At 43.9% G+C, this 26,707-nt stretch overlaps 1 protein-coding gene and 1 long non-coding RNA gene across 10 annotated transcripts in view; one reads left to right on the plus strand and one right to left on the minus strand.

Annotated features, from left to right (window-relative positions):
- SEC31A (SEC31 homolog A, COPII coat complex component) overlaps positions 1 to 8,994 on the minus strand; it is an 89,014-nt gene extending 80,020 nt beyond the window's left edge. For 4 of the 9 annotated variants that reach the window (XM_073637027.1, XM_073637025.1, XM_073637024.1 and 1 more), the window contains exon 1: positions 8,600 to 8,991. The gene's annotated coding sequence lies outside the window, so the exon portion shown is untranslated. Of the gene's footprint in view, positions 1 to 8,599 lie in introns of all 9 variants that reach the window. The other 5 variants (XM_073637030.1, XM_073637026.1, XM_073637028.1 and 2 more) reach the window with 3 other exon arrangements.
- Positions 8,995 to 9,055: 61 nt separating this feature from the next.
- Positions 9,056 to 21,461, plus strand: LOC141151133 (uncharacterized). Its single transcript, XR_012246983.1, has 6 exons — positions 9,056 to 9,147; positions 10,925 to 11,012; positions 11,586 to 11,636; positions 13,057 to 13,114; positions 13,339 to 13,373; positions 21,308 to 21,461. It is a non-coding gene; the product is annotated as an uncharacterized lncRNA (long non-coding RNA).
- The last annotated feature ends 5,246 nt before the right edge of the window (positions 21,462 to 26,707 follow it).

Here is a 26,707-nt window from a genome sequence, read left to right on the forward strand (position 1 = left end):
CAGTTCAATACACGGTGAACGGTGGCTGTAACCACGCCCTGATACTGACTACCAGCCGGCTCTGCATGGCATCATTGTAGAGCCGGCCATCAGTGTCAGGGCAAGGTTACAGCCATGGCTCACTATGTACTGTGAGGTGATTGAAGATGTGCCTCTATGACTAAAAGCCAGAGGCTGTCCCGAGGAATAAAGTTCACTTCCTCCCAGCAGCCGGGCTTTCAATATGACGGCTGCACAGCTTCAGAACCCTATTAACCCACAGATTACCCCCATATCTGCAGGTTAACAGCATTTTTGACATGACAGGTTCCCTTTTAAATTCTTGTTCCTGTGCTGGCACATGCGGTGAAGTGACCTCCAGCTCCTTACCTCCTGTTACAGTCCTTTTGATGGCATAGAGAACAGATATTTGCTTTTTCACACGCAGCGACCACTCTGTGGCCGAAAACTGCAGCAGCCCTGTGCCACTACAATGTTCTCACTGTTTCCCTACACAATCATGTAATTCTAAAGGGCACAGCAGTTTCCCTGTAAAATTAAAGAAGTTGGCCACAACTTTTTATTATCCCCCCAATGTATCCCCCCGGGGCTCATAAGTATATTTGTAAATACCTTCGGTTGCAGGTTCTACCTGTGAGTGGCGCTATCGGTGGCCGCTCACAGGCATCACGTGACCCCGAGCTGACGTCATGACAAGTGAGGCGTGACTCAGTGCTGGGGTTCCCGCGGTGGCTGCTGGGTTGTGGGCAGGGTTACCCGGCTCATCACACCCAGCATCCACCGCATGATTTCCCGATGAATGGGGAGAGGCGGAGCGCGCGGTGGATGCCGGGTGTGACGAGCGGGGTAACCTCACCTACAACCCATCAGCCACCGATGGAACGCATGAAGAGGGACCCTCGGCTGCAGCCTGGACTTGTCGTGACGTCAGTGCCGGCTGCAGCCGGGGGGCACTCACAAGCAGAACTTGCAACCGAAGGTATTTACAAAAACACTTATGGGGGATGCATTGGGGAGGGGATAATAAGTAGTGGACAACCCCTTTAAATAACTGTGCAGGGAGAAATGAAAAGATCGCAGGAGCCAAGTGCATTGTAGCTGATGCATATGAAAGCAGCCTAAATCCTGCTGTCAGAATGACCTTACTGACAGTTTCTCATTAAACTCATTCTGCATAGAGCCCTGCGAAAGCAAACCTGACCAAAACGTATAATGAAATAGAATTTAAAAACTGATTTTGGCCTAAAATACATCCTCTGGACTGTAAACATTATTATTATAATTTACCCATTATTTATAAAGAGCCAACATGGCGCACAGCGCTGCACAATGTGTGAGAACTTCAATAGGATACATATAATATATGAGAAGAGTCAACTGAGCTTACAATGAGGACGGCTGCAGGTAAAATGCTGCCAGTAAATCCACGTGGACATGTACTGAAGCAGAAACTGAAGTTTGCACTTTGTACCTTCTCTGCTGTATGTCCACTGTGAGCTTCAGTGAATCTTATCAGCAATTTAGAAACACCAGTGATAAAAACACTCAGTTCCCTATTCATCAAGACAGGCATTTTGCAAGTCATCTTCAATGAAGGGTGCACCGCACTAAGATGTGCCAAATTCATTAAGGGCTCATTCAGACATCTGTGCACATCGGCCCAAGAAAGGACCGCTAATGCATGGACTGGCCGCTGGTCACCTGCATGAGTGCGACAGCTTCTGGTATTTCTATGAGGCAGTCCCACTCAGGTTGGAAGAGCCATGGCCAGTCCGTGCATTGCTGTCCAATTCCAGACTGTTTTGCATGGACATCTGAATGAGCCTTTAAGTGTATTCCATCTCCAAGATCCTATCAAATATATTGTAGGTGTAATAATATTAGCAAATATCTCCAATTAGAAATGTAGTATAGTTCTTCTGATTCGCTATGTCGTTTACCATGTGCAGGGTATTGCAGAAGCTTAGGTATCCATGGTCACAACCACTCATATAGTGAGTTAGTTGTTAGTGGTCGTAGCCATGGATACCTAAGCTACTGCAATACCCTGCACATGGTAAGCGACAGAGAGAATGAGAAGAACTATACTACATTTCTAATTGGAGGTATTTGCTAATATTATTATTATTATACCTACTACATATTGGGATAGGATGTTAGAGATGGGAATATCCTTTATAAAGGTTAATATAACACTGACCAGCAATGGCTGTTAAACGACCATAGATGGACTGCATGCAAGCCGATCAGCAGTTGTAGCCTGTTAGACGACCAGCCACAATTCAAAGTGCACAGATCGATCGCGCACACGGTCGGTCGGGGCTCATACAATATCATGTTATCGGCAGCACATGTCAGGTTTGCAGAAGCGATGCATTGTTCACAGCTATTATTTGTGAGACTGCTTAAAATAGATATCATCTGACGAAGAAATATTTTGTTTGCTGGTTGGATGATTGCCGGGCAGGCCCGGGCTGTATAGGGAGGGCTCAGAATCATAAAATAAGTGTTCCCAATTATTGGTCTGGGTAAATGTGCCCCAAGAGACGATGAACTAGGTAAGCGAGCACTGTAAATCAAGCTGAGGGCAGGTGAGCGGCATGTTGATTGAGGCAGCATAACAGTATAAGAGGCCTTGGCCACACCAAGGGTGCACTGAGGAGCTCTCACTTGCACATGAAATTCTTTTCTTTTTCTGAAGCACTACATAAGTGATATCTATACTGCTAGTAAGAATTTTAGGGTTCGCTCACACTAGCGTATAACACGGCCGAGTGCTATCTGATGTTTTATTGGATAGCATTCGGCCCAACATTATACTGTGGGCTCCGTGCTGATCTGTGATGATCATGCCGATTCAGCATAAGAAAACAATCACAGCATGCCACGGGTGCATCCAATGATCTGATCGCACTCACCCATACAAGTCTATAGGTGAGTGTGAGTGCAGTCCAATGTACACTCAGAGACAATGGAGCAATGACGTTCTCCATCTTCTCCTCACCTGTCCTGCGATTCTCTCATGCGAGACGATCGGATCACACTCAGATCAACTTGGGAGTTTGAGCAAAGTGTCAGGAGCATAAATCGGCCCGCTTCTCTCACAACAGACGACGCCAGTGTGAGCGTACCCTTATAGAGATTAAGTCCCCTATAGGTCTGTATAAATTATATCAGTGAGGGCTGAGAGACCCCCTTAAATCTGACAAATGGTGTTTGCCGTTGTGCGATACAGCAGAAATCTTATACTGGTCAGTGACTGGAGTCATATTTTTGGCGTACGGAACGCCACGGCTTGTCATGAATTAGGCCACATTCACACGTTCAGTATTTTATCTAAGTATTTATAAGCCAAAATCAGGAGAGGAACAATCAGAGGGAAACACGTCACCACTTCTGTATTTATCACCCACTCCAGGTTTTGGTTTACAGATACTGAGGTAAAATACTCACCAAATACTCAATGTGTGCACGTGGCCTTAGGAGAACTGTGGTATCACACCACTGCCCCAGATCCAGCCATTCAGGCAGAGCTGGCATGAAAAAGCCAAAAGTTCCAAAATTTGAGACTTTTCAAAGTGTTTGAAGAATAAGGGCATAAATGTATATGTGCTGATATTCATCCATATTTCAAGACTTCTACATACTGAAGTTACACCACAAGTTAATGAATCATGTATGAAAACTATCCAAAAGAAAAAAGTTGTTACCCATAGCAACCAATCGGTGTTTAGCTATCATTTCTTAAACTACTCTGGTAAAATGAAAGCTGTGCTGTAATTGGCAGCTTTGGACAACACAGGTGGCTTTCATACATTTGGGTGTGAGTGAGAACATTGCTGTATTCTTACAACAGTTTCTTAGTTGGAGCTCAGCAATGTTATCCCCCTAACTGAACCTGTATTTCAATGGAAAGTAACAATGCAGCAGCCATGAATAAAAGATAGCAGAGCGTGCCATCAATGTTCCCCAGTCACACTGTACATAAATAGTGGACACTTCAGGGCTCGATGAGACGAGTGTATAATTGGTTCATGTCTTGTCTGTATGTGCCACACAACGCACACATGCCAATTATAGCCAGTGTGCCAGCGCAATTTTCCAGACTGACTGATAATTTACGTGGAATAATGTCGGCAAAGTAATGGCAACTCTGGCAGCCATTTGCAATGTGGATAAACACACGGAGCCAGTCACATGTGCAATTTCCAAAAGCACCTGGCCTTCTTTTCAATGGCTGTCTAAGCCTGGCCTAAGAGCAGGTTCAGACGGGGGTATTTCAGTCTGCACATAGACCACTATGCCGAACGTACAGCCTTAAATGTGTCTATCAGGCTGTAGGTTCAGGCCATGGTCAGTCCAAGCATTGTGGTCAACGTGTGGACCATGAAAGAAGATTGTGTGAATCCAGGCTATCAGCCAACAGGCCATAGTAGTCCGTACAGCTCCAGCTGATACAGTGGCCTTGTGGCTTCCTTGTAAAGTTCCAGGTACTAGGGAATATTCATACAGACAAACCGAGACCCCCACGTTTCTTCTTAGGCACACTTAGATGATCAAATGGTTGTAAGTAATGTAAAGGTATACTAAGTAGTGTTTAGTAAAGCGGTTGGGATCAAACTGTTAAGGCCGATTACAGCTGTGTGAAAACAGTGCAGAGGCTCCCATACACACTACACAGCTGTCAGACGAATGATGCTTCAGGTCATCGTTTGGACGACAGCCATCTTGGCCAGCTCTCTCCTACAGTTGTGCTTGTTTGGCCGAGCGCTCCTGTGTTCCCTATGGGAAAACCTTTTACAGACATTTCTACAAACTTCATCACTCATCAAAATGACTGCGAACGTTCGTGTTGCAAGGTGTTGTCTGCAAGGAATCGACATGCTGCCAATCTGAAACTCCTCACCACATGATAATTTACATGTGGAAAATGTCTACAACGTGTTCATGAGATTTGTTAGACATCATCTACATTGTTTTTAATTTAGTTCAGCAAAAAAAGTCTGCCTTCACCCTAAGGCTGGTTTCACAAAACTTTTTTTATTGTCTCGCATGTGAAAAATCAACCTTTTTATTCTAGGGATGCTGGATCGATTTTTGGTCCGTTGTCAGATTTTACAATCCTTGTTGCATCTGAATCTCTAATATGAAGAAGGCAATTGATTCACACAGGTGTATACGTACTGCAATGCCCGGACTGGCTGCTGGCCACCCAACCAGAACTTTCAGCCTTGTAGAACCAAATGAGGCCCTACGTTTGGGTCAGGAGATGCGCCGTCAAATAGGGCATTGCGGTCCATATGCAGACCATAAAATACGCTCATGAGATCCCATATGTAAGCTATAGACACGAGTAGTGGCCACAACATGTGCCATAAATGCATCAATATTTATACCACAAATTGGTGGGAAAGCCACAAGCAGGGCTGTGGAGTCTGAGTCGATTTTGTGGAGTCGGTATAAAACGGACCAACTCCGACTCCTAAAATATATAATAAATTGGGTACAGTATTACAATGCAGGATGTGCTGAATATTTTTTCATAAGAATTTGGGAAAGTTATGAAATGTCCTATAAATGTCTATTCTATTCCTAATTAAAGGATCTCGGCTTTTAGTTGAGATTAAACGTGCTGCATTTTATGCACATGCTCAGTAGTGAAGCTCCTCTATAGATCAGGGGAAAAAGGCGCTGGGAAGGAATGCCCACACTCATCTCAGAACTGATAGAGTGAACAGGAAAACAGGATTAAGGCAGGTACAGTAAATAGCTTGATTATTGTATCATAATGGTGATGAAAAGTCTGAAATTACCATTTTACACAACGTCTTTTTCAGGCGGGTGCAGGAACATGCATGAATAAGCACTTAGAAAATGTTGAAAAGAATGAACATATGCATTGCAATGTCAAATCGACTCGCTGTTTTTAGGTTTTGTCCATTTGAGCTTCTGTTAATTGCTTCAGGCTTTGAAAGTCATGAAGCGGCTAAAAGCAGTGACCAGTCAATTCTTCAGGCGGCTTCTGCTTGGAAGCCGCTCATTAGTTTATTTAGAAAGTAAAAAAAAAAACGCCAGAAGCAAAGTTGTGGCAAACACTACCAAAATGACGCCAAAGTAGACGCTTCAGGGAAAACACCACCAGCGTTTTTCTAAAGTGTCTTCTGCTTCAAACACTCTGAGGGTATGCTGCATCTAATAAAAGATTGCCACGCATGGCACAATAACCCATCCAGGACATGGTGATAACCTTCATATCAAAGGTTTAATCCCTTGATCGTAGTAAACGGCTTAGCGATCAGCTGAAGCCAGCAGAGACTCCGTCAGCACGACACACCGCTGCAGATAACATTATAAATCATGTGTGGGAAAGCCGCACATTTCACCCTTAGTGTGGCAAAGGGTGAAACTCGCACCATCTGCCGTATATATTGATAAGCTGCGAACCTCAAGCCGGCAGGTGCTGCCAGTTTACACTGTGGATATAATTGGCAGCACATGCATGAGATTTCTTAATATCTCATGCCCTTTGCCGGCACTGTAAAATGCAACGGATTTTTTGCATTGAACATGTAGCCCAATTCCTTGTTAGCGGCTCTTCCTCCCTGAAGTCCCTATGATGTAGGAGATAAGTAAGGAGCTGTCATGGAGAGAAACTATTCCAACCTTTACAAATCAATGGTCTGAAAACGTCAATGATTGGCAATCAGTGATTGTAGTCGCGACCATATACTCTTCTAGTGGTTGAAGAATTGCATCGTCACACAGTGGAAAATGAAATCATGATGATTGGTGCAATCAGATCATCAGCTTTCCATGAATTATGTAGCTCCACAGTTGCAGATTTTGATTGTACAGCGATGCAGCATACGTTGGTGCACCTAAGCCATTCCGATAAAGCAGGAGTTATATGTTGGGCGGCACATATAATCCCAGCTCTGCTTTTGCACACATATTTCCTGGGATAGATATACTTTGCAGGAAAATTATCATAACACATGGCGGATTCCCAGAACTGGGTCAGTCTTATCTCTTACAGTTCCACGCTACGGTCAGTAATTACACAACTGATACAGAATATACAAGCCCAAGATGGGAATCATCCCCCCAGTACAGATGTAGAATGAGAAGGCCCAGAAGTGACAGGATGAATAATAATTCTGCAGGAAGCCATGGCTGCCACCACATCTGGGCACTGTGCCCTCCTATAACTCATCCACCAGCACCCAGTGCTGCCCCTCTATGCTACAGTGCCAGCTAGGCAGCCCCCCACACACTAACCATGGCTGCCACAACATCTGGGCACTGTGCACTACTATAACTCATCCACCAGCACCCAGTGATGCCCCTCTATGCTACAGTGCCAGCTGGGCAGCCCCCCACACACTCACCATGGCTGCCACCACATCTGGGCACTGTGCCCTACTATAACTCATCCACCAGCACCCAGTGATGCCACTCTATGCTACAGAGCCAGCTGGGCAGCCCCCCACACACTAACCATGGCGGCCACCACATCTGGGCACTGTGCCCTACTATAACTCATCCACCAGCACCCAGTGATGCCCCTCTATGCTACAGTGCCAGCTGGGCAGCCCCCCACACACTAACCATGGCGGCCACCACCTCTGGGCACTGTGCCCTGCTATAACTCATCCACCAGCACCCAGTGATGCCCTTCTATGCTACAGTGCCAGCTGGGCAGCCCCCCACACACTAACCATGGCGGCCACAACATCTGGGCACTGTGCCCTGCTATAACTCATCCACCAGCACCCAGTGATGCCCCTCTATGCTACAGTGCCAGCTGGGCAGCCCCCCACACACTAACGATGGCGGCCACCACATCTGGGCACTGTGCCCTACTATAACTCATCCACCAGCACCCAGTGATGCCCCTATATTCTACAGTGCCAGCTGGGCAGCCCCCCACACACTCACCATGGCTACCACCACATCTGGGCACTGTGCCCTGCTATAACACATCCACCAGCACCCAGTGATGCCCCTCTATGCTACAGTGCCAGCTGGGCAGCCCCCCGCACACTAATCATGGCGGCCACCACATCTGGGCACTGTGCCCTGCTATAACTCATCCACCAGCACCCAGTGATGCCCCTCTATGCTACAGTGCCAGCTGGGCAGCCCCCCACACACTAACCATGGCGGCCACCACATCTGGGCACTGTGCCCTACTATAACTCATCCACCAGCACCCAGTGATGCCCCTCTATGCTACAGTGCCAGCTGGGCAGCCCCCCACACACTCACCATGGCTGCCACCACATCTGGGCACTGTGCCCTGCTATAACACATCCACCAGCACCCAGTGATGCCCCTCTATGCTACAGTGCCAGCTGGGCAGCCCCCCGCACACTAACCATGGCGGCCACCACATCTGGGCACTGTGCCCTACTATAACTCATCCACCAGCACCCAGTGATGCCCCTCTATTCTACAGTGCCAGCTGGGCAGCCCCCCACACACTCACCATGGCTGCCACCACATCTGGGCACTGTGCCCTACTATAACTCATCCACCAGCACCCAGTGATGCCCCTCTATGCTACAGTGCCAGCTGGGCAGCCCCCCCACACACTCACCTGCCTGCAGGATAGAAGATGCCTGGCCTCTTACACGCTGGCGATAAGACAGTGCCCGGTACAGACTGCCACAGAAAATGTCATAAAAGCCGCGGACTGTGGCTGTGTGACCAGTGGCCGTGCTCACGTCCCTCCAGCCTCTTTCCTGCCCGGCTCTTCTGGTCCCAGCACCTCCCCTCCACGTCCAATTCAACGTGGCAACCAGAACTCCGCCCACACAGGCCTACACCGCGACCACAGAAGCAGGTGGGACACGCATGCGCCCACTCTCACGTTATTACTGTACATTTATTACTGTCCGCGGTGTCTCACTGTCCATTATTTAACTGCACATGAAATAACGGCAAGCACTGTAACTACAGGAAGCACAGCTCCAGAAACAAACATGGCCGCCGTGAACACACAGGAAATGACGCAGAGCTCAACGACTTCCTTCTCAGCTTTTTGGCAGTGACGTTGCACACGTGACCTGATTACGTGACTACGCTTATAACCTCGTGGTTTGGAGCTGGACGGCCTTTCGAGCCTGGCTGTTGGAGGGTGAGGAGGTGAGTGCTCAGCTTGGTAGCTGGGCTGTGTATTGCACGGCTGGTCTAGTGAATGGGGGAGCCGGGTTTCTATGAAAGCTCAGTGGTTTGCAGTGTCCTCTTAATGGAGGTTCCTGCCAGTGCACTGCTGTTATTTTAGAGGGAGAACATAAAAGCTCTTTAGATGTTGTTCTTGGTGGGATTTGTTCCCAGGACCCCAGCGCTGCAGGGATCACCACTGAGCCACCACTCTGGCCTTTGGGATGCCTGTGTACTTGTCACTTATAATCCTGCAGATGTACACTGGCTGCTCCCCATAAGAGACCCCATTATACAAAGTGAATTCTTCTAGGGGTGCAGTGAGCATACTGACACCATGGGTGTGACATGACTTTATACCATTGGGCAGAGAAGAGAAAACTCATTTTTTTTACCACAAAAAGTTTTAGCCCCTGATTTTACATTCTCACACTGGGAAATGGGTAGAAAATGGCACCAAAACTTGTCCCACAATTTATGCTGAATGTGGCAATATTTCATATGTGGCTGTGAAGTACTGCTTAGCCATACGACGACATTCGGGAGGGACTGAGAGCTATTTGCCTCCTGGAGCGCAGATTTTCCTAGAATAGTTTCTAGCCTCCATATACAAAGCCCCTATGTGCTAGAAGAGCAGAATCCCTCAAGTGAACCCATTTTGGAAGTTATACCCCTTTGGGAATTTACCTTCAGATGTAGTGACCATAGAACTCCATGGGTGTTTTCCAGAAGCAGATTTTGCTAAGTGAAAATTGCAAATCTGCCTTTGTAGTGCCTAGCTCATTCTTCTGGAGACATGGTGGGCTCTCATCACTACAGAAATGCCAAACATGTGGATGCTAAATGTGGTGTAGGCACACTGTGGCTCAGAAGTGAGGTGGGCATTAGGATTTGGGAGCCCAGAATTCTTTGGATTTCTTTTGAAGAGCGAGGAGCCATTTCACTTTTCCAGAGCCTTTGTACTACCAGTTATGTGGAAGCCCCCTATATTTCCATTGACAGATGATTAACCTAAGTGGGGACTTGCCATTTTTGTGGATTGAGTTGAAGCTTTTATTGGGAACATTTACATAACCTTTTGGATCACCTTTATCCTGCTCTCTACGCTGAGCACTTATATCGGGGTTTCCATCTAAATCTCAGAATGACTTAGTTCAGATAGTCATTGCAGATGCAGTGATACAAAGTGTACTTTTTTGCTTTTACATAAAAACATATTTATGGGTATTATGTCTTCATGTCTGGTTTTTTTTGTGACTTTTTTAAAAAAAAAAAATTTTTTTTAAACTTGGTCAACTTAGTCCCTCTATTTGACTTTAACGTTCATGGCTCTGATTGCTGGTATGCACTGCAATGTAGGTGATGCTTTATACCTGTCAGTATTACACTGACAGAAGTCTTAGACCATGCAGGCCACAGTTCTTGACAGACCCGGAGGTGCCCCCAGTCCTCTTGGTAAAAAAAAACAACTTACAGGCCTTTATATTTAATGGCAGTTATCTCTAGAGCAGTAGGGGGAGGGGTTAAAAAAATACTCAAGAGAGCTGCAGAAATGAAATACAAGCAAAAACTGGTGGTTTTGATTTGCTGACAGGTTCTCTTTGAATTCCTTTGTTGCACATCTGCTGATTAAAATGCATTTCTGCTGTTCACATCATGACTGCTGTGATTACACTCATGAGTTATGAGGATGTGCTCTGGAGAATGACCATTCTTACAAATCTAAAGGTCTCATTAATGACTTAATTTTCTATTTCAGATGCAGTGTAAATTGATCATACAGGAGCAGGAGTTGCACAAGCCGCCATGAGGAGTCCACCCAGATTACACCAAAATGAACAAATGGGGTAATGCCCAAACTATTCTATAATATGACATCCAAATGCCAGATTGTTTCCAGCATCCAGTGATGAAGCCTTTTTACTGCTGTTCACATCATGATTTAAGCATGATTAGCACTTAACTGGCTGAGGATGGTGGTGTAACCTTGGGTGTAGGTTCCAGTAATAGTGTTAATAATTTCAGTATGGTGAGAACTCTATTAACTGGTATTTTACCTACTCCCTTCTGTGTTCAGGAGCAGAAAGGGGCGAGTGCTAAAATCAGTTGAGTATCTCCTCCCCCTTCACCACCACCCCAAATAAAACCAAAAGTTGTCTGTCGAAGAAACTTGATTGATAATACATAGGAAATGCAATGATCTTGTGCTGTCAGGAATGGAGAAATGGTCATGCATGTGCCTTTCTCCTGTATCACAATCATAAGTGTGGTTGATACAATTGACCAGGCTGTGACTACACCTTTAAATGGTGAATAAGTTCCACCTTGGATGATACAGAGAACTAGTTGACATTAGTACAGAAATGGTTATAGATTTTGGTGGATGTTGCCTTGCTAACATGTCTCATCACTTTTGACAGGACCTGATAAATGACATGATGCCACAGTCGAACTGACAGGATTATTGAAACGTAAGTTATTCATTTTTATTAGACTTTACATGTAGAATATTTGACCAATGATGATTTTGCCATCTGATGCATTGCATGTGCTGAAAATAGAGGCTGTTTCTGACTGGTTGTACATACTAGCACAAACGATTATAGATATACCTGGGTTCAGCAAGATTATGCCACACTTTATTGAAAACAGATTGGGGGGGGGGGGTGTTGGTCATCAATATGAAGTTGGGTGATGGGTCTAAAGGGATTAAAAATGATCTGTGCGATTCCCTCCTACCTGTTTACATGGGCATGGAGGTCATTGAAGGCAAAGGTTCATGAAGTGCTGTGGTCACACCCAGAGCAACTGAGCATTGTTTGCATATGGAAAAAACTTTTCCATGATGTAGCAAGATTGCTTAAGTAAAGGGTACAGATTGCCTTATGGTTCAAAGACTTAATTCCCATGTGAGCAGTTTGAGGGTGGGTCAGTAAGAAATTCACTACAGCTGCCAGGTTCCTCCACAAACTAAAGCAGTTTACGTGGTATATAAGCATAACAAACGAATAGTCCAAAGCTACCAAACATTTAGTTTTTTTTCTAGACAAGTGATATTTGGATGCAATTTCTAGAAATCTCATGACCACTGCTTTTTTAACTGCATCATTTTCCCCATAGAATTCCATTAGAGGCAGGTAAAAAAAAGGCAGTGGCTGGGTTCATGGTAATTCTTACTATATGCAGCAATACTGTGGTATTGCTGTGTATAATACAAGCAATAAGATCGCAGGTTCAAGTACCCAAGGGGACTAATAAAGTAACACTTAAAAAATAAACATGTTCAAATCGCCATGCCAAAATGCTACCTATAAAGTCTCACCCTGCAAAAATAAGCCCTCACCCAGCTCTATCAACCAAAATATGAAAGCATGGGTGTCAGAACATGCTGACATAAGCAAAGGCAATTATAAAATGATAAAAAGTGAACAAGTTTGGTATCGCTAATCATACTAATGAGAACTATACTACAAGGTCCACTTTACCACAATGTAACTGTCAAAAATACCCAAAAAACAATGTTAGAATTGTGTTTATTTTCCTGGTACACTGTGGTAAAAAAAGATGTAATGCTTTAACCCCTTACCAACATCAAAATGACAAAGATTGCAGAAAAATCCCATTTCTGCTCCTGTCAAGCATGTGACTTTGCCCTCAATGAGTCCATTTAGTGCAATGTTTGGCATATAGTACGATCTTTAATATAACTGGTAACTTGAGGTTGTGTTTAGTGGGTTTATCTGCCATGCTGGTATATCTGCTGTCCTCATAAAGGTGTATGCTGCCTTTGGGTAGTCTTTCCCAGGTAGAGAAATAAGATTTTGCAACATAAATCCTCAGTTTAGCTTGCTTAAAATGCACTAAAGTTGTACATGTCACTTTCTTTTTAAGCTTCCTGGTCAATTAGCGATGGCGAATCAGAAACTACCGGAGAACTATATTCGCAAAGGTAATGAGATTGATATTGCCTAATACACAATGTCTTCATGTGAAACTAGTTATTGCTCTTCTGGTTTTACTTGTGTCCAATGATTAAAACCTTGTACTGCTGTTCACATTATGATACACATGATTCAATTTTACTTTACAAATGAGGACACCATTTTTAAAAAATAAACCTTCCTGTTGTACTTTTAGTAACACTTTCATTAATTGCCGTTTAATTTATTGCAGGCTGAAACCAAAAATCCTAAAATCTACATCTGCAGGTAATGTTTGATCAATGGGGGAATTTCAATGCATTTCCTTTTATATAATACATATTTTTTAACCCATGCACTGCTTTACACACCCACCATGGGTCCATAAAGGTTCTTGTTTTTGCAGCCAATCTGAGTTTAGCAGCTCTGGCTAAGTTGACAACACAAGTGGTTGAGCTCACCAGATGGCTGCAGCATTGCTGAAGACGGCCCGCAGGAGCAGCATTGGAGATAGTGCTGGACCAATGCGTGGAAAGAAACCGTTTAAAGAAGTTGGCCACAACTTTTATTATGCCCCCTCCCAGGGCTTATAAGTGTCTTTGTAACTACCTTCCGTTGCAGGTTCTGCCTGTAAGCGGCTGTATTTCTGGCTGCTCACAAACTTCATGGGACCCCACGCTGACATCACGACAAGTGAGGCGTGACTCTGCGGGGACCCCAGCGCTGTGACTTGTTGTGGGTGGGGTTACCCCCACATCACACCCAGCATCCACTGCGTGCTTACCTGATGAATGATGAGGGAGCACGTGCAGTGAATGCTGGGTGTGACATGTGGGGTAACTCTGCCCACAACCCAGCATCCACCAGTGGAATGCAGAAGAGGGACCCTTGGCCTTGGGGGTCACGTTATGCCTGTGAGCGGCCACCGATGGCGCTGCTCACAGGCAGGACCTGCAACAGAAGGTAATTACAAAGACTTATGGGCCCTGGGGGGATACATTGGGGAGGGGATAAGTAGTGGACAACCCCTTTAAGCTGCTTTTTTAATAAGCAAACTGCCATGGCACCCTCTGAAGCCAGAAAACTTTAAAGGTGTAAAATCTCAACCATTATCAGGAAGAAAATGCAACTTGAAAATATCAGCATGATATTGTAATGAAAAAACATAGCTGCAGTATTGATTACATTGATACTTTTGGTGCAGAAATCTCCTTTGTTCTTTAATGACCATTTGAAGTTTTCTACTAATTAGATGTTGGTGCACAGGGGCTGGACTGTACCCAGTCTTCTCCCTGTCTGATTCCTGGCCCTTCTGCCTGCTCCAGTGTGTGAATACAGGTCACTGCTGAGACAGGAGGCCGGTCACTTACACCGAAGGGAACGGAGGGGCCCCAGTACACAGTCCAGCCCCTGTGCAGGGCTGTGGAGTCTGTGTCCATTTTGTTGGAGTCGGTATAAAATGGACTGACTCCAACTCCTAAAATATATAATAAATTGGATACAGTAGTTCAATGCAGTTTGTGGGGAATATTTTTTCATAAGAATTTGGGAAAGTTATGAAATGTCCTATTTCTGATCTAAGGGTCTAGACTTTTAGCTCAGATGAATCTGTGCTACAGTAAATTTATCACTTAAACTTGAGCCATGTATGAGGGAGTCTGAGTCAGGGAAATGGAGTTGGAAGTTAGGCTTACTGACTTCACAGCCCTGCCCCTGTGCACTGAAATCTAATTGAAAAAACTTCAAGTGGTGATTAAACATCTTCATTGCCTTGCAATTTTTCGTTTTTGTACTTTCATTTTTTGCTCTCCTTCCCAGAGCCATAACTTATTTTTCTGTCAATATGGCTGTATGAGGACTTTCTTTTTTTTTTTTTGCAGGAAGAGTTGTACTTTTGAATGACACTTGATTTACCATGTGCACAGCAAAAAACTTTCCAAGTGTGGTGAAATTGCCATAGTGCAAAAAACTTGAGTTTATTTACAATTTTCACTAAATGCTAAAACTGACCTGGCAATATAATTCCCCCAGGTCAGTAGGAGTACAGATGCCAAGCATATAGGTTCAAGTGGTGGGAAATGGCTTGTTGCCATTTTTCCAAGAACTGTAGCTCCTCCTTTTTTTTTTTTTTTTTTTTTTTTTTTTTTTGTGATCTTGGGCTGGGAGGCTTATTTTTTTGCACGTCAAGCTGACATTTTTGTTACAATTTTGGTATATATAGTTTTTGTTTGCCTGTTGCAATGTTTCAGCAGCCAAAATACTGAATTCTGGGGTTTCATTTTTTTTTTTTTTTCATGCGGTTTCAATCTATGAATGCTGGCATTCATAGGAGATTCACAATGACAGGCATGGGGGGTATTCTGCAAATCGTCGGCTGTCATGACAACCCATCGGTGCCCCACAATCACATGACAAAGGGCCAATGGGCTGTCTTTTGATGTGCGGCCAGCATGTAGTGGCAGTTAACTGGTTGGGTCCACCTGCGGCTGTTCCAGCCACTTGACAGCTGATCTGATCAGCTGTTATGTGCAGACTACGTTGGCTGTACCTATGTCAAGGTTGTAAAGGGGTTAAATAACCACAGCTATTTATTCACCAAAGGTATTACAGCTGTCTTTACAAAATCATGCTCACAGGTTCTTTAAATACACAGTAAATGAGGTGTTTTTTCTGAAATGACATGCATAGTAGCACAAAAGAATGCAGTGTTTACACTAACAGGTCCCTTTAAGGAATTATGGCAAGATTTAGGCTGGGTGCCCACGTAGCGTTTTACAAGCGTTTATGCTGCGGAATTTCCGCAGCATAAACGCTTGGTAATCCGCCCCCCATGTCCCCAATGACAAGCCGCAATGTCAATGCCCATGTTGCGGATTTTTCCGCAGCGTTTATGCTGCGCTCAAAAATCCGCAGCATGTCCATTAATTTTGCAGACATGCAGCGTAATCTCCGCCATTGACTTGCATTGGACCGCGTGACATCCGCATCACTGCATTTGCACATGCGGATATCACACGGTTCAATGTGCGGATGGTACCCAAGTCTGGAGGAGAGAAGACTCTCATCCAGACCTGGGTACCATAGAAACTGTAGAAAAAGAATTTAAAATAAATAGTTTATACTCGCCTTCTGATGTCTTCCCACTGTTTTGTCTGCTCTGTCCGGTGTCTTGCAATGTTCGCATTGATGTGAAGGACCTGCCATGACGTCACTGAGTCATGTGACCCATCACATGGCTCAAATGACGTCACCGCAGGTCCTTCACACCCCCGCAAGCAGTGCAAGACACTGGACGGAGCAGACAAAACACCGGGAAGACATCAGAAGGGGAGTATAAACTTTATTTTTTTTTATTTTTTCCATTCTTTATTTTAACTAACTTGGTCACACTACTATAAATCCATGCTGGTTGCATGGATTTATATAGTGTGAACAAGTTGTCAAGCACTTTCCAGGTGATGCTAAAATTGCTTGGAAAGCGCTTGACAACCCGCATGCAAAGACGCTTTACAAACGCTTCTACCAGGCAGGAAAAACGCATATAAAATCCGCATGCGTTTTTCCTGCCAGGGAGAAGTGTAAAAAATATGCAGCATTTCTGCATCATGGACACTTGGCCTTACACTCCAAGGTGTTGGTCTTTCATAAGACATGAACTATATTAAAGAGGCACTATAATCTTTATTGTGCACATTGATTTAAACCACTGAAATAAGTGGTTTGTCACTGAGCAAGCAAATATGAAAAAAAACTTATTTGAAAAAAAACAATCACATGGCTGCAGCTTCCAGTGATGCAACATTAACCCCTTTCCGACATGGTCAGTAATGGTACACACCATGTCGGAAAGGCCAGTTCAGCAGGAGCTCCAGCGATGAGCCCGCACTGAACCGGGCACATGTCAGCTGATTTATACAGCTGACATTTGCCTGCAACAGCCACAGGTGAAATCGCAATCCACCCATGGCTGTTAACCAGTTAAATGCCGCTGTCAATCTGACAGCGGCATTTAAAAGTGCCGTGCCAGAAGCGCATCAGTGACCTCATCACATGATCGTGGGTCACTGATGGGTGGGCATGGCAACCTGCAGCAGACCCCTGTGGTTGTCATGTAAAGATTGCTATGAGTGCCACCTTGTGGTCGGCGCTCATAGCACATAAGCATTTCTACTGCATACAGGTGATCTGCTCGTCGCCTGTATGCAGTAGAAGCAATCAGAAAACTGCTGCTTCTAGTCTCCTTTGGAGATTATTGAAGCACTAGATGGTGGCCCAATTCTAACGCATCGGGTATTCTAGAATATGTATGCAGCCGACCGGGTGTGACTAATCAGCGAAGCAGTGTTTAAATGGGTTGTACACTACTTTAAATTGCCCCCCCCCCCCCCCCCCCCCCCAAATCTACCCCCTGGGGCCCCTCCCAACAGCAAGTGTGAAGGGAGGACTGGGGAGCGAGGCCGCTGGTTGGGGTACTTCTGCTGCGAGATAACCGGCTAGCACCGTCATCTCCCGGCTGCGTCGCCGCTGATCTCCTGACGGTGGCCTGCGTGTTTCAAATCTGGCGCCAATTCGCGGCTTGGCTGCCCCAGTCGCTGAGTGGCTGCGGCCCAACAGAAGCAGTGTTTTAAATTTCGTGCCAATATTGGTAAACGGCGTAACAAAAAAAATCCAAATGCCAGAATTACGTTTTTGGTTGCTGCAGCATTGCAGTAAAATGCCATAATGGGCAATCAAAACTTCGGATCTACCCCAAAATGGTGTAAACAAAAAAAAAAAAAAAAAAACCCTCACCCAGCCCCAAATCAAAGAATGGAGACTAGTGATGAGCGAGTATGTTTTGTTAACCCTTTTGCCAAGTATGCTCAGGCGAGCACAGAGTATTTACAGCTGCTCTGTGATATGGTTGAATCGCTCCGTGTGCATGATTTGTGACTATTTGACAGCTTTAGTACATGTGAGGAATGTCTATTTCTTACACATTCCTCACATGTAATAAAGCTGTCAAACAGTCGCAAATCATGCACAGGGAGCGATTTAACCTTATCACCGAGCAGCTATAAATACTCGGAGCTCGGCCCGAGCGTACTCTTTGAAAGGGTTAAAACATACTCGCTCACTACTAATGGAGACACTATGGGTCTTGAAAAATGGCTTTTTTTCTTGTTTAGCAAAGCTTGGATATTTTTTTCACTAAAATAAAAAGGACCTATACATGTTTGGTATCTACCAACTTGTAATGACCTGGGGAATAATAATGGCAAGTCAGCTTTAGCATTCAGTGAACATGGTGTTTAAAAAAAAAAAAAAGTGGAATTGCATTTTTTTGCAATTTCACCGCACTTGGAATTTTTTTCCTCTTTTCCAGTACACTATATGGCAAAACCAGTGATGGGGTTTAAAAGTACAACTCGTCCTGCAAAAAAATAAGCCCTCACATGGCCATATTGACTGAAAAATAAAAAAGTTCTGGCTCTGGGAAGGGGAGCAAAAACAAAAATGCTAAAACTGAAATTGCTCCATCATGAAGGGGTTAACTTCCTGTCTGAAAGTTGATATGACCTCATCCAATAGCACAGGCTGCACCCAGGGGTCATGTGATTATCACTGAGCAAGCAAATATGAAAATAATTAATTTGAAAAACTTTTCAGTGGTTTAAAATTAAATCAATGTGCACAAAGATTATAAAAGGTCAATCTCTTTTTTAGGCTATGTGCCCACGGTGCAGAAATGCTGCTCCTTTTTTTTTTTTCTTAATCTCCCAGGCAGGAAAAAACACATGCGGATTTTACATGCATTTTTCCTGCCAGGTAGATGCGTTTGTCAAGCGTTCTTCACATGCATTTCCACATGCGGGTTATCAAGTGCTTTCCAAGCGATTTTTATCATCACTTGGAAAGTGCTTGACAATTTGGTCACACTATATAAATCCATGCAACCGGCATATATAGTGTGACCAAGTTAGTTAAAAAAATAAAAATGGTAAAAAAAACACACTCCTTTGGATGGCCCGTGGTCTCCTGTACAGTGCGTCCTGGCTCCCCAGTGGCTTATGATGGTGTAAAAGGACCTTTCATGAGGTCATTTAGTCATGTGACTAACGTCAGCAGTTGCGTGACCTGTCACATTACTAAATGACGTCGTGGAAGGTCCTTTTGCACCGCTGTGAGCTGCCGGGGAGACAGGACGCATCGCTATGGAGACTGGGGGCCATCAAAAGGTATGTTTTTGTTTTTTTTTTAAATTAAATTCTTTTTTTTTTTTTTTTTTTTATAGGTACAAATTCCCTGGTCTGGAGGAGTCTCCTCTTCTCCAGACCCAGGTACCATCCGCATATTGAATCTCTTAATATCTGCATGTGCATATGTAGTCATGCAAATATTATGCGACTCAATGGCAGCAATTACACCACGTTTCTGTAAAAATAAACATGCTGCGTATTTTTCCACAATGATCTGCAGCATGCGTACAGCACATGCAGATTGTCATTGGGGACCATGGGGCACATATTACCAAGCGTTAAGTGTGTTCTTCGGAAATTCCACAGCAAAAACGCATAGTGGGCACAGCCTTAAGGATAGATCTCCTGGGTGACTCTGGCAGTAGTTGGATATACATATTGAACAGTTGTACTGCAGATTGGTTTAATGTGTAGCAGCTGCTGATGCATACTGCAGATCAGCTCCTGACTTGACTCCTTAGTGACCAGGCCAATTAGCCACGCCCTCAAGTCTGACAATTCACTTTGTTGCAAAATCACTAGGATATGTTGAAACATTCCAGAGTTAGTGATTTTTTTGTCTTACTTTGTTGATCGATTTTATAAAAATATCAACCTAAAATTTGGCAAATTTCAAAAATAGTGCAAATTTCAGACGGAGATCCCTTTTAACCCAGTCATGCCACATAAAGTTAATTGCAAGCTTGTGGGCAGGGCACTTCTTTTTAGTATTTGTTCTGTAATGTCTTTATTGTTGGTACAAGTCATGCTAAAATGTAAAGTGTTGTAGAATGTTGGTGCTATAGAGAAAAAAGCCTCATTTCTGCTTTAAGGCCTTAAATTGCCATGGCATCCATCAGGACCACACAATCCTGATCTCAGGGTGCTCTTGGGGTTAGCGGGAGCCCCCCACACTAACCATCTAGATGCTGTAGTCTCTATTGACAGCAGCATCTACAGCAGTGTTTCCTAAACCCCATCCTCACAGACCCCACAGGTCATGTTTTCAGGATCTCCTTAGTATTGCAATTTCTGATGCCTTGATACTTCAATCACTTGTGCAATACTAAGGAGATCCTGAAAATATGACCTGTGGGGGGCCATGAGGATGGGGTTTGGGAAATGCTGATCTAGAGGGTTAAACAGCCATGGTCTAATGCAGCAGGGTCTCAGAATAACATCCCCTGACAAGTGACAATATAGCAGCTGTACTATAGCTTGTATCTCAGGTCAGTAATGTATTGGTGGTCACTAAGAGGTTAAACATTAATTCTGACTGGACAGCCCCTTAAAGCTTACCTGCTGGGGGTCATGTTTTCATTTTGAGTTGAATGGCGCTGCATATGAACTGCTAAATATTGCTACATGGTAGCTATGGCACCTCCTGTTTTGGTTTCCTTGGATCTACCCAACTACTTCAGTACTGGGGAGAAGCCTTTTCTAGTGAGTGGATTTTTTTTTTTTTTTTTTTTTTTATTGGCCAGATGACATTTGGCCTGGAACCTCCTGTACATACTAATGTGACCATTAACTGGCTAGAAGTGATCACAGCACTTAACTCTGAGGCCGTGCCATACATATAGAACAGGGATTAGACATGGAAGCATTTTACACTTCTATTTTGAATGGTTTCAGTATAATTGTAGAACATTTAATAGTTTTTTTCTATCTAAAATCTGCAGACTGCTGAATCATGCTCATGCACAATGTGCACTGTCATGATTGCACTTTATTCACCATGTGGGTGGTCATGTGACCGAAGTATGTGGACACCTGCTGACTAGTTGCATCCTGCTTCTTGATTGAAGTGCAGTCTAGTCTACATGTAACTATGTATGTAAATTGCCCACCCACATGGGGAACTTGTGAGTGTGTACTACATGCTGTCAAAATTCAGTTAACTGTTTAATGATTACTTTTCTTGCACTGGAAATTCTTTTTAATTTTTTTTTTTTTTTTTTTTTTTTAGTATGGGCTAATGATAAAACTAATTTGTCCCCACAGATTATACTTCAATGGAGATGGTGCCAACTGTATTTTGTGCCACTGAAGACTCGTTACGAAAGGGTCAAGAACATATGGTCTTTGCAATAGGCATATGGTACTAGATGTATTTCTAATTAAGGTTTTTGCAATTAAAATTCTACATTAAGCAAAACTGAACTGTAAATCTTTCATTATATCATATATGCTTTATGTAAAGCATTGTGAAAAGTAATTAACTCTGTGTACTAATGGTGCATATTGTCAGTGGTGCTTGGGGTTTCTGTGCACCATGGAGCCATGTTCTAGGTAAGTTCTGTGCACTGCAGTTTTTAGGATTGTTGGTATGCATTCAGTGTGGTTTACAGGGGATATTTGGGTCCCTAACCAATGGTTACACACATGGACTGTTTTTGGTACAAGTTGGTGGTTCAGATGCTTCCCCCCCTTGTGATACACTGCACAGAGCAGCAATCTAATAAACTCCATGCTGTTTTGTGTCTTAGGAATTGTCTTTATCCCATATACTCATTATGAAATCAGGAGTCTGTTTTAGATGAGACTTGCTTATTTTATTCCATCTTGCTTGGGTACGTTTCCTGCATGACTGTAGCATCCACCCAGGAGCCCCACTACAGCTGTCACTTGAGCAGGGGCAATGAGGTTATTAGCTAAAGGCTCTTCAGTACTGAGAGAAGTTGAAAATAAACACATACAGAATACTTGGCCTGTTTTGGTGCCATGTTAAAGCTCCATATGTGCTACAAAAATAAATGTGAATACGCCTTTAATGTTTTAGATAGTTAAGCATCTAAAGGATTTAGTTATGAAGGTGGGCTCCATATTAACTTTGCAAGTTGCTGTTGGCTTTAGAAGTTGTTTAATTGCCTTGATGGGACAATAGACTGGAAATTAGCTGTTGCAGAACTTATTGACCTGATCAGCCTTTCTATTTTAAAACTAGAACACATTGGCAATAGGATAGACTATATGGAGTAGTTCTTAAAAGCAATTTAAGTGTTCCTTGTATATATAAAAATATCTAGGGAATCTAGAGTGGGATATTACAGTAGAAGCCATGTTTAGATTGCAGCTGATCACACATCCATCTTAAGTGTGTTGGGGGAAAACATTATACCTGCATATGGAGGAAGCCTGTATGACAGCCTCAGAATGTCATAGGAAATAGTTTTGTAACTTATTAATGTCACAAGTATGGTAACTTCCTACAGTAAGTTTCATTGCAGGCCAGAAGTTCCTAGAGCTATCAAAGTACATGTGTGCATAAGGTTTGAGCCATGTATGAAAAACCACTTAGTAAGTCAGTAGTTGTGCCTATAATTGTGTTGGGGTCCCACATCGCAGCTGGTCACACTGACCACTATCACAGGTGTGGTGGTTAAACAGCTACTTCCTAAGCTGTTGCATCATTAAAGATGAAGTACAAATGGCTTCAGTTTTCACATTAAAATAAGAAGCTTGTTACAAATGCATGTTACATGCAAAAAAAGCAGCTTTATCCAAGTCACATGCTAGCTCTGCATCCATTACTGTGCTGTACCCCAGCCCCATGAGTATGATGGTTCTGAAAAGCAAGAGTACTTATCAGTGGTGTTGTAGAGGGCCAGATGGGTCCATCACAGCAATGCACCAGGAAGAATCAAACATTTTATATAAAACATAGCAAAAAGACTGCACCTGGAAAAAACACTAATTTAGCTAACTAGTGCAGAAATCCTGCTAATGATGGTGGGTACTTAGCCCAAGGGTCTATAGATGCATCAGCTTATGGTTTCCTTTCAGATGGCACTCATGACTATGCCATCATGAGGCTGTTCACATGTTTGTTTTTGTGCAGACCTAGTGGTTGATGCAAATTACAAAACCTGTTCGATATTGATCCAAGTATCTGATCAAAGTCTGTTAAGTGTCTATATTAAAAAAAAAAAAAAACTTGGATGCAATCCATGTGCTGTCCGGTTTTCATGAACGCAAGGAGTTTCTCCAGCTTTAATCAGTGAAAATCTGATAACTCAATCCATCCCCCCCCCCCCCTTCTCCCATGACTGCACCACCTGAGAGGGTATCCGCCCACCAACGACAGGAAACCTACTAAATAAAAAGGTAGTACCTCTCCTCTGCATTTGTTTGATTTCCTGTCCTTGATGGGAACCTCAAGGTGGTACCTTATGGACTTACCTGGCTGAGGGTGTCTGGCACCTGGGATACCCTGAATCTGGATTATACTGCGGCCTGGAGGTCAGTGGTGAGTAGGCATGCAGGTGGGGTTCTCTCAGACATGCACGCATTTGGGGCCTGCCCATGGTAGCACGTCAGGTTTTTCAGTGCTGCCTGCCCTGCTGCTGGGCGGGAGACTTCCGATGGACTGCACCAGGACCTGCTGCCAGGGCTGCGCACACGGAGTAGTGCAGCAATATGCTAAGCGTGCCCGCAGGCTTCTGGGTCTACCGCACCCTGCTGATGTAGCATGTTGGGAAGTCAGGCATGCCCTGCTGCTATAGCGTGCTGGGACTGCGCAGGTCAGGAAGTGATGTTCCTTGTGGCTTGTGTGTGCCAGTAGGTTGTAGTAGAAAAAAAAGGGGTCTTTTTTTAATTAAGAAAGCACAGCTGTATCTGCCTGGGGGGAGGGGGGGGGGTGGTGGTATCCCTCAGCTATTTAAGAGGGAGGGTTGCAAGATGGTGGTGTGTGCAAATCCCCACCATGGACTAAGAGCTGCAGTCACCTGAGCAGCAGCGGTTGGCGCTAAAGTGGCAACAGCAGCACTGTCATCAGGGTCGTGGCAGTTGGACGAGTGCCAGCAAGACCAGCCAGAGGAGCAGGGCAGGTTGAGAGTCCACCACCTCCAGACAGGAGTGATAATGTGAATAGATCCAGCCTCCATCTCTGGTACCCTAGACTGAATGGCAGAGTGGTGAGTGATCTGTGAAAGTTCACCATAGTAAATGGGTCCCTTTTTCTATATTTTTTTTCCTGCTAGGAAAGGCCCAAAAAGTCTAGGTGCCAAAAGCAAGAACAAGGAGTGTGCGCTGTGCAGGGTTAACCTTCCCAGCATCTAGTCACTACTCTGCTCAAAAGCAGAAACCCTGTGACTACTAAGATCTATAGTAGGACTTGGGCAAAATTCCAATCTACATCAGGGCAGTCAGCTAAGGGTAAAATTCCTATTAAAGCTATCCTGGAATTTCTTCAAAGGGGCTTAAATATGGGGTTGGCTACCAGTACCCTTAAGGTGCAAGTATCAGCTCTTGGAGCACTATATAACTAAAATTTGGCAGCAGATAGGAGTCATCATGTTTCTAAAGGCATGCGATAGATCCAGACCTATTGCTACCCAAAGAATACCTGCCTGGGATCTAAACCTGTTCCTAGAAGCCCCAAGTCTCCCTTTGAGCCATTAGAAAGCGTGACAGAAAAAATTCAATTTGAAAACAGTCATACTGATAGCTCTAACATCAGCCCATAGTTAGTGACTTACAAGCACTGTCTGTAAATTATCCTTTTACACGGGTCTTTATAGATAGTTACTTTAAGACCCGACCTATGTTCCGAAGGTTGCCTCCAAATTCCACACAACATAGATCATTCTCCCCTCTTTCTATCCTAACCTAAAAGATTTAGAGGAACAGAGGCTTCATACTCTAGATGTTAAGCGGCTTTTGGTTCAGTATTTGGAGGTGGTAATGCCTTGGAGGAGAAGTGATGCTTTGTCTCCTTCCAGGGAGCTAGAAGGGGGGCTTAAGGTTACAAGGGGAGCTTGATGGATCAGGGATGCCATTAGCATATTCCTCCAGTAATGTGCCAGTTCCAGAGAACCTGAAGGACAACACCATGGCTGTGGCAGACTCCTGGGCTGAGAAGGCTGAGGTGTCCATTCACAACATATGTAAGGCAGCAACATGGTCATCTTCTATAACCATTACCAGCTTGATCTATCTTCATCTGCTGATCTGTCCTTTTGAGAGAAAGGTGTTACAAGCGGTGATCCCTCCCTAAGGTGTCTGTTCTATACAAATCTCTCAGGTGGTGCTCTCATTGGAGAAGGGGAATAAAAACCTTAGTTACTTACCTGTAACAGGATTTTACAGAGCCCATGACTGCACCCTTATATTCCCTCCCTTTTATCACTTGTGGTGTGCACTATGTAAGAGTGTATAGTAAGAAATGTTTTGGTGGTAGTTGTGTACTAAGATACTGTCTGGTGGTCCTCTCATGCTCTGAAACAAAACTGATGTGGAGGAGAGGTACTGCCTTTTTATCAGTAGGTTTCCTGTCCTTGGTGGGCAGATGCCCCCTGTCAGGTGGTCCTGTCATGGGCTCTGTAAAATCCTGTTACCGATAAGCAACCAAGAATTTTCTTGCATGTGAAAAAAACAAACTGATAGACTGAGTCCTAAATCCTGCTAGACCATGGATAGAAAGTGTGGACTGCAGAAAACCTTCAGTATGCTGAACAGGGTGAAAAGCAGATTTTTCAATCCTACAATTTGGAGCTGCTGTGCAGGAAGACAGTCCGTACGATTTCCCTGTGCAATGGCTCCAAGATTAGGTTTCGAGAGTGGCATGTGGACATCACTGTGGTGTTAAGGTTTGGATGCAGCAAGATGTATAATCAGTCTTATTCTCATTTTGTGGTTTTATGGGGGAAACCAGCTGTTACAGCCCCATCTACTTTAAGAGGCTTTCTCCACAGTTGCATCACAGAACATGGTACTCTGCCAAGTATCAGTTCTATACAAAACAAAGAGTGGAACCTTGTGTTTAGCCATGCCATTAACCATATATTTTTTATATATATTTTATTTATTTTTTGAGCACTCTGAGGCATCTAATAGTGGACAGCATATTTTACTGCAGTTTCCTGCCAATACATTAAACAGTGCGAGCATGCAATTAAAAACCACACAAACTCCAGAATAGTATAAACGTTTATTTCTGTGATTTTCATTTGCTTTTTACAATATAGAAAGTATCTTTTAGAAGTTCTAGTAAATATAAATTTCAGTTCTACTATTTTGATGTACACAGAACTAGAAAAAGACAAGGTTCTCCCAAATATTCGAAGCAGGAAGAACAATGGCGTACAAATCTGGGCAGCAGTTTTATGTAACGGGAACATACCCATTTATAGTGCCCTAAGCAAGCCATGGCCATTTTGATTGAGTTCATGATACTCTGCCGTTACTGGTGAATGCTCTGATCAGTGTTTACTTATAGTTCAGAAATGTGTAAGTGTACAATATTTCCCATTTATATTATACATTGGTTTTCCATGGGAAAAATATTTCTATCAAAGAAATGTTTTTTAATGTACACAGCGGATCTTGAAAAGTGTAGTTATAAATAGATTTGTAAGCTACTTTACAATTGCAGCCCGATGGTTCCAGACACCCTGCGTTAGG

The sequence above is a fragment of the Phyllobates terribilis genome, unplaced genomic scaffold (assembly GCF_046119375.1).
Source record: "Phyllobates terribilis strain yellow unplaced genomic scaffold, ASM4611937v1 Scaffold_1__5_contigs__length_1240528914, whole genome shotgun sequence".
In the NCBI taxonomy this organism is placed as follows: Eukaryota; Metazoa; Chordata; class Amphibia; order Anura; family Dendrobatidae; genus Phyllobates; species Phyllobates terribilis.